A 15,112-nucleotide genomic window follows, 5' to 3' on the forward strand; every position below is an offset into this window, starting at 1 on the left:
GTGAAGAAATTTTTCCTAATATCCAACTTAAATCTCCCTTGGTGCAACATGTATATTCCAAATATCCCCTGAAACACAGAGGGATGTCCCACTTACAGCCTCTCACTTTTCCATTCCAGCTTTGTTGCTGAACACCCCACTCTTCCTGCCACCACAGCAAGGCAGCCTCTGGAATTAACTTGCTGAGCTGTACTTTTTTAGGTTTTTCTAATATACCTGTGTCTAAGTAAACCTTGTCCTTTCTCTCTGCTTGTGGGTGTTCTTCTCTTCTCCTAAATGAACAGGATACATTAAAGCCACTGTGACCCCAGGTCACATCCAGTGTGTCCAGCCAGCTCCTGGATTAAGTACCATGGCTTTGTCCTGCAGCTGGACGTTTCTGGGTGGGTGCACACGGGTGACAGGAGCAGGGGTGTTGTCATGGTTTGAGATAGCCCAAATTCCAATTCCCTAGCTCCATCCCCCCCCCTCCCACATCTCAACCCAATGTGAGATGGGTTTTTCCAGACAAAACACAACCAGACTCAGAATGGGGAAAGGGAATATATTACAATGACTATACAAATAAATACTACAATACATTATACACACGACTACAACTATCTCTACCATGACATAAGTATTTACAATGGATCAGATCTCTTCTCCCCTCCAAATAAAAGTCCAGGAGGGAAAGAAGGACAGATCCCTTCCAGTCTCTCAGGGCAGCAGCTTCTTCAGAGTAGCAGTCACTAAGCAGCAGCATCTTCTAAGGCAGCAGGCTCTCTCTCTCTCTTCTGTTTCTTGTAGCAGCTGATAGCTGGATCTCTGCCAGCACACACGAGGGGGTATCCCCCTCGGCCACTCGTCTCTCCAAACGAGTGGTCTTCCGTGGGCTTCGTCACCCCAGACAAGGTCGTATCACCACGTCATATCACGAAGCACAGGGGGTCTTCGTGACGGTCTGGTATCTCCAGGAGATTCAAGCTCCTTGCAGGGCCTCTGTGCCCTGTCTCAGGCTGCGAGCTTCTTTGTAGCTTGCAGCAAGGGAGGGCCCTCAAGGCCAACCTCCCCCACTCCGTCCTGACTGAGCTCTCAGGACGTCCGAGCTTCTCAGCTCCTCTCTGCAGTGCATGTTGCACTTCAAGGCTCTTTCAAGTAAGAGTCTATCAACTTCCTCCTTCCAGGAGGTCTCAAAGGAGTTATGGGGGGTCTGGTATCAGTTCTTACCCCCAAGAACTCTGTAGAACTCAGCTGCTGACTCTCTTTCCCTCAGGTCTCCTTCCAGGAGTCCCTTCTCTGGTGCTGCATGTCTTTGTTGCTTCTTCGGTTCAGTTCTTATCTGTCTTGGCTCTCTGCCACCGTTTCTCCGGTCAGTGCTGGCTGCTGCTCTGCGCCCATGGAGAAAAACATCTCCCGGCATAACTACAGGCACCTAGCCCAGCATTATGCTGTTCCAGGTCCCCACAGGCCCCAGCTGGGGCTGGGGGCCAAAGCCCCCCTGTGGGGCTCAGAGCCCCTTCCTCGTGGCTCACAACATGGCCACCTTCTTCCCCCTAGAAAAAAACTACAACTCTTCTCTTCCAGTCTGGTTGTGATATGTTTACATTTTTTTGCAGGAGCGCTCATTGGACAGAAATTCAAAACTTCCAGGGGTTTCCACCCCTTGGGGTCTACCACTTTTCTTATCCTCTGGGGGAAAACAAAGTCCAAACCACTACAGGTGTGAAGGTACCTTCCCCTGCTCCAGAACCACCCCTGGACAATACTGTCATGCTTTTTGGACAGGGCCTGGTTTTCAGCTTTGAACCCCAGTGTGCTGCTGGGCTGTACCAGCTCATGGTGATTAGTGGGCAGGTAATTAATGACCAGCAGTGACTGCAGCCCCGCACTGTGCTCTGTGATTTGGGCACAGTGCAGGTTCTGTCACTGATGGAGTTGGGATGAGGAGTGGGGAGGTTCCCCCTCAGGCACTGGTGGACATTTAAAATGCTGCAAAGTGCCTGCAGGGGTTACTCAGGTTGGGTGAGAGGCCTGAGAATTGCCTGTGAGCTGGTGCTTGTGGCCACAGGTCATGTTATGATGCAGCCTGGCCTCCCTGTGCAGCCGCAGGACCGTCCCAGCCCCCGTTCTCTGGGAGTGGCAGATACTGCCCAGGGAGCTGTTCCTGCGTTTTTGTTCAGCGATAGAACTCAGTACCACACATTAAAAAGGCTTTCCATTGGTATTCAGGGCTCATATAACAGCTCCTCAGGGTTTCCTGTAGGTTCCAAGGGAAAGGATCTTTCCATGCATAATTTAATCACATTCAGCACGGCAGCAGTGGGATTTTTTTTACCCAGAAAATCTATAACATCTCACTACTGACCTCCTATACTCTCAGAACTCGCAGTGCGCTTGCTTATCTCGCCCTCTCAGATAAACACCTCTCAGCATCCTGTTTTTCTTGAGCCATACGAACAGGAAGAGAGCGATTGTTTGAGATGTGCGTCAGCCAGAGCGGGAACCAGGCAGCCCCTTACCCTCCCCATCGCCATGGAAACCACCAAATCGCTCCAAACACACTGGTGCTGAGCTGACAGGTATCCTGGCCTTTCCACCTAACCTCCCCACATCTATAACTTAAATGTGCAGGACCTCTCAAAAATAGGGGGGTTTATTTTATGTAAGAGAGTGCAGCTATAAATTTTGGAAGTGAACAGCCACCACTACTGTTATGTTAAGCAGCAGTGAGATCTTTTGTTTGGCTGTGTTTTTAGTGCTAGAAACTGGAAAAGCTCCAAGGCAGCTCTGTGGTCAGTGGGAGCACCCTGTGAGGTACAGGGCAAGGTTTTACCTGAGCCCATGTGTGATGCCTGTGCCATGTGCTGGAGGGAATGGTTTGGGCCAACCGGCTCAGGGAAAAGCATTTGGCTGTTTTGCAACCACTTAAGAGAGACCTGGAGAGCTTTGTGTGTAGAGGGAGCAGATTCAGGATTTGAGGCACATTTGGGAGCAGTTCCTGGCACCTCAGGATAGGATTTCCAAAGGCAGCAGCAGAGATATGGGTGAGGAACATGTTATTTGAAGATTCTTGCTTTCTCTGATAATGTTGAGTATCAGTGCTGGTCTAGTGGAAGGTGTCCCTGCCCATGGCAGGGGAGTTGGAACGAGATGATCTTTAAGAGCCCTTCCAACAAACCAGTCTGTGATTCTACTGGAGGCAGAGTTTTAACCTCCACTCTGAGATGTCATTAGCCATTGGAAGAAGAAGGAATTCTTTTAACATAGGAATTTTACCATTACTTTGTTCAACATAAGCAAAGTAGCAATTTCCCTCTGCCTGTGGAGAGATGGACTCAGCCTGGACTGATGGATCTTCTCCACTTTGTTTACTTGAGTAAACATGTCACCGTGTCCCCAGGTGTCACATCTGCACATTTTTTGAATACTTCTAACGATGGCAACTTTGCCACTGCCCTGGGCAGGGTGAAGCTGCAGTACTTTTGACTCTGTACAGGGCCTGGCCCCTTGTCTGCACTGATGGGGATCAGCACCATGACACATGACACAGCCTCAGGAAGGATCTGTGGATGTAGAAGTGAGGAACTGGCATAAGAAAAGGTGCAAATGTCATTTAAACAAGAATCAGACTATTGTTACTGATCTAAAAAGAAAGTTGGATAGCTGCAAAACATGTACTACAGCTTTTTAGAATTACCAGTTGAGTTTTTTTCATGTAAAACTACTAAGGAGAGACAGCTAAAGGTTGTTAGATTGAGAACTTGGGGATTTCCAGAGGTGTCTGGAGGGGAAAAAACAGGTCTCCTTTTAGCTTTGTGGTAGTACTCTGCATCTGACGCTTCTTTCCCATACTGCACTTCAGTCCACTGGGGCTGCTGCTGTTCCTGGCAGTTTCAGTCTCTTATGTAAATAAGAAGTTCCCCCTTTTATCCTGGACAATACTGGCTTTCTTCTCCTTTGCAGGATTGGTAAACTTGAAAGAAGAAATGGTTAGTTGTCTGGAGTGATGTTTTAGATGTTGTTTTTAAACTCCTGAATTTTAGTTTCCATGGAAGTACCATTAGCTCAGTGTAGGACATAGACTTGCACCCTGACTGTGCCAGATCCTCCTGTTCCTGGGCTGAGGAGGTTGGTAAGACAGTGGGATGTGAGGAATGATACATTCCACGGCACTGATTATTGTCGTCCTTCTGGGAACATGGTGACTTGCTCCTCACCCTTCCCTCAACACTGAGATAGTTTATGGGAACAGAAACCAATTCTCTTCATCACTGAAAAAATGCGTGGAGCTGGTGGCTAAAGTAGGTAAAAATAGCTTGGCTGATTTTTTGGAGGAAGAGGAATACTGTGTGATGAAACTGTGGGTTTTATTTAAACAGTTTTGAGCACAAGAGTCCAAGCCCTGGGTTGGGTAGGACGGAGATCATGGAGCTCAGGGCCTTCAGCTGGATGGAGGGAGAGGGTGTGAAACTGGAAGGGAATGAGGGACTGCAGTGCTGTCCTCCCCTCCGATGTGTGCCCAGGCTGCCAGCAGCCCTGTGCCAGAGATCTTGGTGCTCAAGAGCCCTTGACACTGAGGTTAGAGCCCATGACAGATGAGGAAACCATTTGACAGTGTTGCCAACTACTTGCAAAAGGTTTACAATGCTTACATTTTTAGGCTTTTATGAAGTTAGATTTCATTAACTGCCTAGAAAGCAATTTCTTGGTGTTATTTTTAAATTACCACTTATGTAAAAATAGCTGCACTTGTCCTTCTTGTCTGTCCAGGGCACATTGAAAGTGTCCCCAGATGACCTCTGTTTGTCTGAGGTGACGACACACATGGTGTTCAGAGTGACAGTGTTAGATGGCCTCCTTCACTGTTGTGCAGTGACCCCCAGACTGCGTCATCTCAGGCACTTTGAGGATGTCCCAGAGCTGGAGAGCTCTTTGGTGGGATTTCATTTTTATCTCTTCAATTGGCACCAGCTCTGAAGGGCATCCCCTACTCCTGTGCAATGTGTGGTGCCCAGGTGCTGTGAGGGAGGTGATTTTACTACCCTGCTCTACTCAGGAGATATCCCACCTGCAGAGCTGCCTCCGGGAAGGATGTGGAGCTGCTCTGGAGTCCAGAGGAGGCCACGGAGATGCTCCAAGGGCTGGAGCCCCTCTGCTCTGGAGCCAGGCTGGGAGAGCTGGGGGTGCTCACCTGGAGAAGAGAAGGCTCCAGGAAGACCTGAGGGCCCCTTCCAGTGCCTAAAGGGGCTCCAGAAGAGCTGGAGAGGAACACGGGATAGAGGGACAGGACAAGGGGGAATGGCTTCCCACTGCCAAAGGGCAGGGTTAGATGGGATATTGGGAAGGAATATTGGGAAGGCTGTGAGAGTGGTGGGGCCCTGGCACAGGTTGCCCGGAGAAGCTGTGGCTGCTCCATCTCTGGAAGTGTCCAAGAGCAGGTTGGACAGGGCTTGGAGCAACCTGGTCTAGTGGAAGGTGTCCCTGTCCATGGCAGGAGGGTGAAATGAGATGATCTTTAAGCTCCTTTCCAAGCCAAACCAGTCTGGGATTCTGTGATGTTGTGGGTATGTGCTGGGTGGGAGAAGATTGTGAGTGTCCTCAGGGCTGATGTGAGGTGGGGGAGGAAGGTCCTTGTTTGGAGTACTGGGATGGGGTTGCTCTGTGCCTTTCCTGCCCCAGAGAGCCTGGGGAGCAGCTCTCCTGTCTCTTCATTGACAAAAAGCACTAAGAAAATCAGAGGGTAATGTTACTGGCTGTGGTGCTCAGCCAAGCGAGCCTTCTCTTTTAATGAGAGTGCATTCTGTTTGATCTGTGTTTTTTGGGGGGGAAATGATGAATTTTAGCCATTATGAAAACAAAAGCCGTGGTTATTTGTAAGGATTGTTTTATAAAAAGCACATGTGTGCTGTATTATTCTTGTGCTTGAAGTGTGGGGATTGTTTTCAGTTGGGAGGCTGCAGTAGAAGAATGTGAACTTCTGACTCACTGAGAAATCGAGCGTGCGTGAGCCAAATGCTGAGGGTTCCTATTATGTTTTCATAACTCAGATTTCTCAGAATGGAAGGGATCTCTCGTGCCCTTAGTTACAGAATGACTTTTGCTGCCATTGAGAAAGGCTGGATCTTTTTCTAGAAAAACGTGTCTTGCTTTCAATGCACTGTTGCTCTGCCCACTGTCCTTCATTTCCCTTTCTCCTCTCCAGCAGTTTCTCAGTGTTCTGCCTGTGCAGCTCATTCTCCACCATATTTCTGTTTGAGCTCCTAATTCTGACTTTTCAGTAACAATGTGGTCAGCAGCATAGACCAAGGTATGGCTTAACAGAGTGATCCCAGGAAAGCATAGGCTCACTAATGGCACCTGAGGAATTCTGGCTGTTCTCTGGAAGAACCAAATGAGAAACACAAAATAAGCATTGCTTGCAGGGCCGACTGCAGCTCTAACCATTCTGAGATTCTATGCTTTGTGATAAGCTTTTGCAAGGATATTAAAGAAAGTACAATTGGTAGGACTAATTCTGTGATATATAATTGCTTCCTTAATAGAGTACATCCAAACCAGAGACTCAGCTGAGGAATTGCTGGACTGTAACTTGCTGTCCTACATGGGAGGTGCATCATTGAATTAGAAGTTTCTGTTAAATCCGGTCTGTCTGAAAGATGGTAAAAAACCCTCAGAAGATAAACTTCTAGATATTGATCTCCCCCTAAAGTGAAGCAAAATATTTCCTGCTCAGTGAAACAACTGTCTCAGTTGGATTGGAATGAAGCTTTGCCTCTGCTTTCAATCCAGGCACAGAACCTGGGCTAGGGGGAATCACTTCAGGCTGACCTGACTTTTCCGTCTGGACTATGAACAAAACAAAAACTAGTTCTCCAGTTCCCAGTGGTGTCTGGACCAGCTCATGGCAGTGCATTAGGTGATGTGAGCCCATTTATTTCAGTACCAGTTCCAACTGTGGGGAATTTTGTCTGTTGTAGAGAGGCTGCAGGGGTGTCCAGGTCTCTCTTGGCAAGCGGGAGTCAATGACTGTCATGTAAAGAGCATCTCAGGACTGGGAGAAACTTATCAGAGCAAGCTGATAAATGCAGAAATAAGGAACCATTCATCTTAAAGGAGGTTTCTGGTGAGTGAGAACTAGCTGATGTTCATAGTCAGGTGATAACAAGTGATGAACTTAATGCATTAGGGGATATTTTTCCCCTCCTGTCTGATGCAGATCCTCCCACTGGCTGCATTAGTGCAGAAGGGGAATCCAAATGTGTGAATGAAGAGCTGGAGGAACAAGTAATAAATGCCTTTTCTTTGGTGAACCTAAACTCACAGACCTCCCGAAAGGCTCTATCTTTAATGTTAAAATTACAGGGGAGGTGTGTGGTGTGAGCACTTTAAGAGTGTGGTAGCTAGTGTGGTTCCTTCCCTTCCGAGATGTGAAGGGCTCGGTGTGGTGGAGTTCAAAGCTCTGCCGATGAGAAAGCGGCGGCTGAAACTGGAAATGGAGCCAAGGCTGGAGTGAACCAGACATACCTAAAGAAGGACTCTCCCTGTCTTCTTGCTTCATTTCCTTGCTGTGTGATTTAAGCTAAACCCACAGTTAGATGTTCTAAAGCATATTTGCCTTTTGTCCGAGGCAGTGAAGGAATGAGATGGAAGTTGATGGGATGATGAGGGAGTTTTGGAGGTCTGGAAATGCTGCTAAAGCAGAGCACTGCTTTGTTTCTGAAATGAAACAGTTTTGTGACATCCGATCCTCCTGTAAATTTGGCACTGGAGGATTCAGTGGTGGGTGTAATTAGCACTGAAATGTATCAGGCTCTCCTGGAAGATCCTCTGCCCCTACAGACACTGCTACTTGAGCCACTGTCCTGCAGGGAATACCTCTGTGAGCTTTTATCCTTAGTGGGAGACTCATCACTGCAGTCAGTGGAGATTGGGATGAATCACCAAGTGATTACTCCTTAACCAAAGTGTTCTTTGGAGTAAAGTTCTATCATTCCTGGAAATACCTATTTTCCCTAAGAAACAGATTCTGCCAAGAGAAGGTATTGAAGAGCCTTTGCCCCCCCTTGGTGCAGGTGCATCTGAAATAGGACTGGACACTTGTGAAGGAAAATCCTCCCCATCCCCAAGACAGTGCTGGTTTACATTCAAAAGTAACATGTGGGGCTGGAGAAAGGTGCCTTGGAAATTCTTCCTGATCATGGTGTTACTGGAATGTGAGTGATATCCCTGAAAAACAAAAATCAACCTCCCTTAAGACAGCAGCCACAATTTAACTGGGAATGAGAAGGTGTCCAGGAGCCGTCGACTCCCTCAGTGCGTGTGAACTGACAGGTCTGATCAGAACTTCCTACAGCCCCTTCCAGTGCCTAAAGGGGCTCCAAGAGAGCTGGAGAGGGACTGGGGACAAAGGCCTGGAGGGACAGGACAAGGGGGAATGGCTTCCCACTGCCAGAGAGCAGCATTAGGTGGGATACTGGGAAAGAAATGTTCCCTGTGAGGGTGGGGAGGTCCTGGCCCAGGTTACCCAGAGAAGCTGTGGCTGCCCCTGGATCCCTGGAAGTGTCCAAGGCCAGGCTGGACGGGGCTTGGAGCAACCTGGGCTAGTGGAAGGTGTCCCTGCCCATGGCAGGGAATGGAAATGGGATGAGCTTTAAGGTCCCTTCCAGCCCAAACCAGTGTGTGATTCTATGACTGTTAAGCTGAGGTGGACACTGCTCAGGTGCGTTGCCTGCCCAGGTCCATGTTCGCTTTCCCAGCCTTCAAAGCATGTCTGTTGGGTGCTGATTTGGGCACAGGGCTGTGAGCATTGGGTCCTGGATTGCCCCAGCAGCATCTGCAGGCACCTGCTCTCCCATGCTGAGCACATCCCAGCCCCACAGCACAGCCCTCACTGGAGCAACCTGTGCTCTGGGGATGCAGGGAAACACAGCCCTTCCCAAAGGGTTGCTAAAGCCCTTGCTTTGGCACTGATCTTCTTAGAATAGTGTTCCAGAGTGGTTTGGGTTGGGAGGGATCTTAAAGCCCATCCAGTCCCACCCCCTGCCATGGGCAGGGGCACCTTCCACTAGCCCAGGTTGCTCCAAGCCCCATCCAACCTGGCCTTGGACACTTCCAGGAATCCAGGGGCAGCCACAGCTTCACTGGGCAACCTGTGCCAGGGCCTCACCACCCTCCAAGTTCCTGAGTTCACCACCCAAGTTCTTACCTTGATTCTGTGGTAATTCGGAGCTCTGCCTCTTGTCTGCTTGCTAAATTGTTTGGTTTGTATTTCTTTATGGGGGAAATGCATTGTTATTTCCCTCTTCCCTCCACTTTCAGCCATAACTATGGGTTCAGTGCCATGGTTTTGCAGGGAGCACTGACTGTCCCCCCTGTCCCTTGTGCTGACGAGGGTGCAAAGCAGGCAGAGGTTTTGTTTCATTGTGGGTGAAGGAGGAAATATGAACCTTGACACTGTTGCAGAAATACAGGCAACTTTCAGCAGTGGCATTAAATGTCATTTAGAACACATGTTCTCCATCAGAAATGGGGAAGGAGGTCAAAGGGGATGAAGCAGCAATGCCGACAAACCCACTGCTGGGGTATTGCAGCCATCAGGTTCTGACCAACTGAGAAAAATGTGTCCCAAAAAAAATTTCCAAAAAACCCCACATCCCACCTCTGTCCTTTGCAGTTTCCGATGCACTAATTGCCCTTTGCTCTCTCCTCCTTGTGAAACCAGAGGAGAGAATTGCATATGGGGCTCGGAGCAACCTGGTCCAGTGGAAGGTGTCCCTGCCCATGGCAGGGGGGGTAGAACGAGATGAGTTTTAAGGTCCCTCCCAACACCAAGCGTTCTATGTACGTGTGAATACAGGCTTTTACTGGATATACCCAGGGTGGAAACACAAGAAGTTACTCCAAAAGATACAGGAATAAGCAAGATTTGCCCAGCGGCAGGAACAGGCTTCCCAGGGATGTCTGGAGCAGCAGTGTGGGGTTCTACTGCAGTAATTTCTGTTTCCAAAGGGATTTCCCCATTGCAGTCTCAGGTTTGCTGGAAGCCTCAGACTTAAGAGAGGGTTCTTAAAGGTGATTCTTCAGTACAAGAGAGGGATGACGTGGCAGGACCAAGAACTGCTGTGACAGCATATTCCTAACTCTGAAATAATCTGTGTCATACCTGCTTTGATTGGTGACCATTAATTCTGGTGTGTGGGACATCTTTATCCATCCATGGATATGTGGCATGTTTGGTATCACTGAAGAAGCCTCCCACAAAGCAAAAGGAGAAAGGCACTGCCATGCTCTGCTAATACCCACATATTCACTTATACTTGTTTTTTCTCAAGTCTTCCTACTTACTTTAGATTCACATAGCCCTTTCTTTTTGTTTCTTTATTTTATGTTTTTTTAATTCCAACCCATACTTTTACAATGCATGAGCACATACCTGCATGTTTTAGAATTGGTTTTGTGTCTTTTAAATGTCATTTCACGTTGTTAGGAGACGTTCCATACAGCATCATTTTCTCAAGCTCAAAACTGCTTAAAATCCACTAGAAGGTTTATTTATATTATGTGTGCCCATGAAAAGGAGGCACAGCGAGAATACCTGGAAGGTGTCACAATCTGTGGATTTTTGTGGGGGAATTTTGTGCCTTTTTAGTTAAATCAACTTGTCCTTAAAGATTCAAATTTGGTCCCTAGAAAATGCATCCGTTCATTTTTGCATTATCAAAGTGATATTATTTCTGTGCCCTCTCAGCGTGTTGTTCTGCAAAAGCAGCACACACCTGTGAGCTGCAGCCACTTCTGAACAAAATTGAGGCAGAGTAGGTTTTGATCAGAGACTTTGATTGGTTCTTACATAACACAGTATTTGTTGGTTCCCAGCTGTAATTTAATGGGCACAGTGTTCCATCGTGCTGCTGGAACATGAGCTGGCTGAAGGACTCTGCTCACCCAAACTCTCAGCTTGTGCATTGCCTGTACACTGATATGTTGGAGTTTTTAAGTCCAAACGGTCCAGCTGCCCTTGGGGGGGGACACAGAAATGTCTCAAATTTTTGTTTTCCTTTCTGAAAAATATCTCAGATATATCAGAGATGAACAGGAGTTTTCACAGAGAGCATATCTCAGGGATTTATTGGGGCAGAGGGCATACAAGGCAATAAGTAATAGTAAAAATTCACTGATTGTTTACTGGGTGGGTTGGATTTGTTGGATATTCCATTAAACATATATTAAAGTCCCACTAACTTGCAGGGCAGAGGTGTAATCTGGCTGCCTAAAGAAAACGTAATCATTGTAGGGGCAGCTCTGATCTCTGCTCCCTGTGAGCAGGGACAGGACCCCACGGAACAGCTGGGGCTGTGTCAGGGCAGGGTCAGGTTGGATCTCAGGGAAAGGTTCTTCCCCCAGAGGGTGGTTGGCACTGACCAGGCTCCCCAGGGCAGTGGGCACAGCACCAAGGCTGCCAGAGCTCCAGGAGGGTTTGGACAACACTCTGAGGGACAGGGTGGGATTGTTGAGGTGTCTGTGCAGGGCCAGGGGTTGGATGGATGATCCTTGTGGGTCCCTTCCAACCCAGAAGATTCTATGATTCTGTGATTCTGTAGTTAGCTTTTTGTTCTTGACCTTTCCTGTCCATGACTTTCAGCTGTGTGACAGTTTGGGGGCTGTGATCCTGCATTTTAGTCACTTGAGCCTTATTTTTGGGGGTTGCTTTTGTTTTCATTCTGTATCTTTTCTTTTGCTGACTGTAATTCTTCCAGATCTCAACATCTGGGGGCATTTAATGGCTTTAGACACAAAGAGAAAGTCTCAGGAGGTTTTTTCCTTGGGAAATTCCTCCTCTGGGGTTGGATACCTCACTTGCCTCAGGTGAGAGACATGAGGAGCCTCAGTCAGAACATGGGGTTCTCTTGCCAGGCTGTTTCAGCAGCACTGGTGGTAAAGCGGCAGAATTTTGCAAGGATGTCCTGCAAACCTCACCAGCAAACCCAGTGCTACCTCACCAGCCCGTGAGCACCGCTTTTGTTGTGATCACAGCAGGGTCTGGGTGATGGATGCACAAAGGAAAAGGAGAGAATGAACAGAAAGTACTTTATGGTTTTCCTCAAAGGCACTTTTCTAACTCAGAAATATAAGCCTTGTGGTTTATATGGTTTTGAAATGTAACCACAGATCTTGAGAACTGGAAGACATTTGATTTACCAGCTCCTCCAATTTTGGTACCAGATTCAGGGCAGAGCTCATTTATTTTCAGAATGAAAAACGTTGAGAGGAAATATATTAATGTCAAAATGTTTAAAACAGGAACATGCTATTGGGAGAAACTCTCAGAGGAAAAACTCAAAGTTATTTGTGTCTTGATGGAATGGGCACAGATGTGTCTTTTTGAGATCTCCACCAACATTCTTTAACCTTGTTTTGGTGAGGCTTTGCCAGGTGTTTTATGGTCTGCAACCCCCTTTTTTGGAGCTGTGAAGGGAAGGATCAGTGTCAGACTGAGCACTCTCTCTGGAGCTTGGTCTAGAAATGGGGTGGGCTCAGTTGCCTCAGACACGTCTCGGCTGCTGCAGTGGTGAACCCGGCCAGCCCTGCTGCTCACAGCTGGAGCAGGGACAGCTCATCTCTCTGTCTTGCCACATTGGGGTTTTTTGCTGGTTTACATCCATGTTTTGTTTATTTTGCTCATTGAATGTCCCTTGCTAATAGCTGGATATCTCTTCACGATGTAGGAATCTCTGCAGGATTTAACTTCTCTTCAGCAGTGGCGATTCTGGGTGTTCTTGGTGGGACATATGAAGGCGTTTTTCTGGCCATGCCCCATCCTTGCCTTGTTCTTGCCCTGAGCCAAGCCCAAGTGCACTTGTGGTTCAGTTCTGACCACTTGGTTTTCAGTCTCTTTGCTTTATTCCTCCTTCCCTTGTATTTCTTCCTCACTCCCTTGTGTCTGGAGCAGTGGTCTGCTCTCCAGATTTGTCTGGAAGGCTTATGAAATTCCCTGTAAGGTCCTGTTGTTTTTCCTTGGATATCCTGGCATTAGTTTACTGCTGCTTCCTTCTGCGATGTGGATGAGCAGGAACCTGTCTGGTATTGCAGTGGGAATATAGCAGTCTTCATCAATGCCAAAGACACTAATTTTTTATTTATGGGTGCCAGGAGAACCATGAGGAGGCCAGTCCTCCAAAGAGATCCTGCAGGACACAGAACAAATGAATTGTTCATTTCTTTCAGGAGACAAAATTATGTGAACCTTCACATTTCCATCTTCTGTCTCAGCTGGAGAGTAACTGGATGCAGTAGCTCAAAATCCAGCATGAACTGCAGCATCCCTCCTCTCTGGTGGGATTAGACAACGGCATGATGTGGCTTTGCTGTCCCATTCATGTTTGGCTCTGGGAGCTGCTGCATGTGGGTTATTTTGTTATGTTTAGCCTCTGACTATATTTCATCCTTAGATCCTTACAAGCCTTACCAGGTAAAGAAAGGAGCAGCCCTGTTTCGTCACCAACAGGTGATTTCTCAGAGTTTCTCTTGTTCAACCCCTGCCCTCTGGCATTAGGAAGCCATTCCCCCTTGCCCTGTCCCTCCATCCCCTGTCCCAAGTCCCTCTCCAGCTCTTCTGGAGCCCCTTTCAGCCCTGGAAGGGGCTCTCTGGTCTCTCTGGAGCCTTCTCTTCTCCAGGTGAAACCCCCCCAGCTCTCCCGGCCTGACTCCAGAGCAGAGGGGCTCCAGCCCTTGGAGCATCTTTGTGGCCTCCTCTGGACTTGCTCCAACAGGTTCATGTCCTTTCTGTGCTGAGCACCTTGGAGCTGGACAGTGCTCCAGGTGGGGGTCTGTGGAAATAACTGAGTTCTGGGTGCATTCAGTGCCAGGGTCTGGGGAGGGGAAGGTGCCCCATATACCTGTGCCTGCTCAGGGCCATGTTGGCACCACACTGAGCTGGTTAAAGTTGACTGGAGAGACGTTTCCATCGGTCTGTGTGTCTCAAACCAGTGAGTTCGGGTTTCAGTTGCAGGGAGGTAAGGCAGGAAAAAGTCAGTAAGAAAAGGGCTGGGTTTGTTGATTGAGGTTTAGAAAGCTTTTTAACAAGTTGAATTATTGGCTGTATCTGAAGTGAAACACTGCTCTCCTTAACTGCTCTCATTTCCTGTATCATTCCAGCTTGTTCCCTGCATTAATTATAGCTCAGATTTACAGTGTATTTGGTTACACACTGCATTGCATTCTAGTTTTTTTTCCTGTGTGTGTATAAATTTCTTTGGGAGTTAGGCCAAAAGGAGAGTGTGCAGATATGCACACACACATGGGTTGAATTTGACTGTAATTTGCTAATTTAGTGGGGAGTAGGGATCTGGCTTTTCTTCTGTTCTGGTGTAAAAAGAGCCTTTTCTTTTTCCAGAGGAGGAGCAGTAGCTGAGAACTGCCAGTGTTTGGAGAGTTCAACATTTCAGAACAACCAGAGATGAGAGAAAATATTATCTTATGAATTGTAAATGTGGCATTTTTAATTTGTCTGGTGTTTCCCAGAGGTTAGTGGATAATGGGAATATTATCATGCTCTTGGCTCAACCAGTAATCAGCTTGCTACTTCAAATATTTTATAAATGCAGTGCCTCAGAGTTCAGTTGGATGAGGTAGAGCGTTTCACAGCTGAGGAAGTTTTTTGTGACCTGAAATATGAAGTGTGATGGGATACTGAGCATGAAATCTGGCATTTGGAAATGAGCTCTTTAGGAATTGTAAAACACAAAAGGTGATTGAAAGAATGCTTCCTTTTCAGTTTAACATTTTCTTTGGCTGTATGAAAACATAAGAGGAGGTACACGAGAAGGAGTGGTTTTGGAGAGCTCATTCAGATTTTTAAATTCATTCTTCACATTTAAACTGTTCATACCATAGACGATTTTCATTCAGAATATTCTGAGTCATGGTTTCATAAGAAAATGATTGTGCATTAAATAGAATCAAATATCAAACATGTTACTGCTTTTAAAATGAGTTATTCCTAAAAAATTGGTTCAGAAATACTGGCATGATGAGTAACAGTATGATGAATGATGATAGACACAAAAGAACAACTGACTTCAAGTTCTACAATAACTAGGTGAAAAGTAAGAGGAAAATTCCAAATAACCTT

The 15,112-nt window shown here is 47.1% G+C and overlaps 1 protein-coding gene across 1 annotated transcript in view; it reads left to right on the top strand.

Annotated features, from left to right (window-relative positions):
- Positions 1-15,112, top strand: part of EXD3 (exonuclease 3'-5' domain containing 3) — a 301,394-nt gene that overhangs the window by 78,403 nt on the left and 207,879 nt on the right.

Source organism: Chiroxiphia lanceolata, chromosome 21 (genome assembly GCF_009829145.1).
Source record: "Chiroxiphia lanceolata isolate bChiLan1 chromosome 21, bChiLan1.pri, whole genome shotgun sequence".
In the NCBI taxonomy this organism is placed as follows: Eukaryota; Metazoa; Chordata; class Aves; order Passeriformes; family Pipridae; genus Chiroxiphia; species Chiroxiphia lanceolata.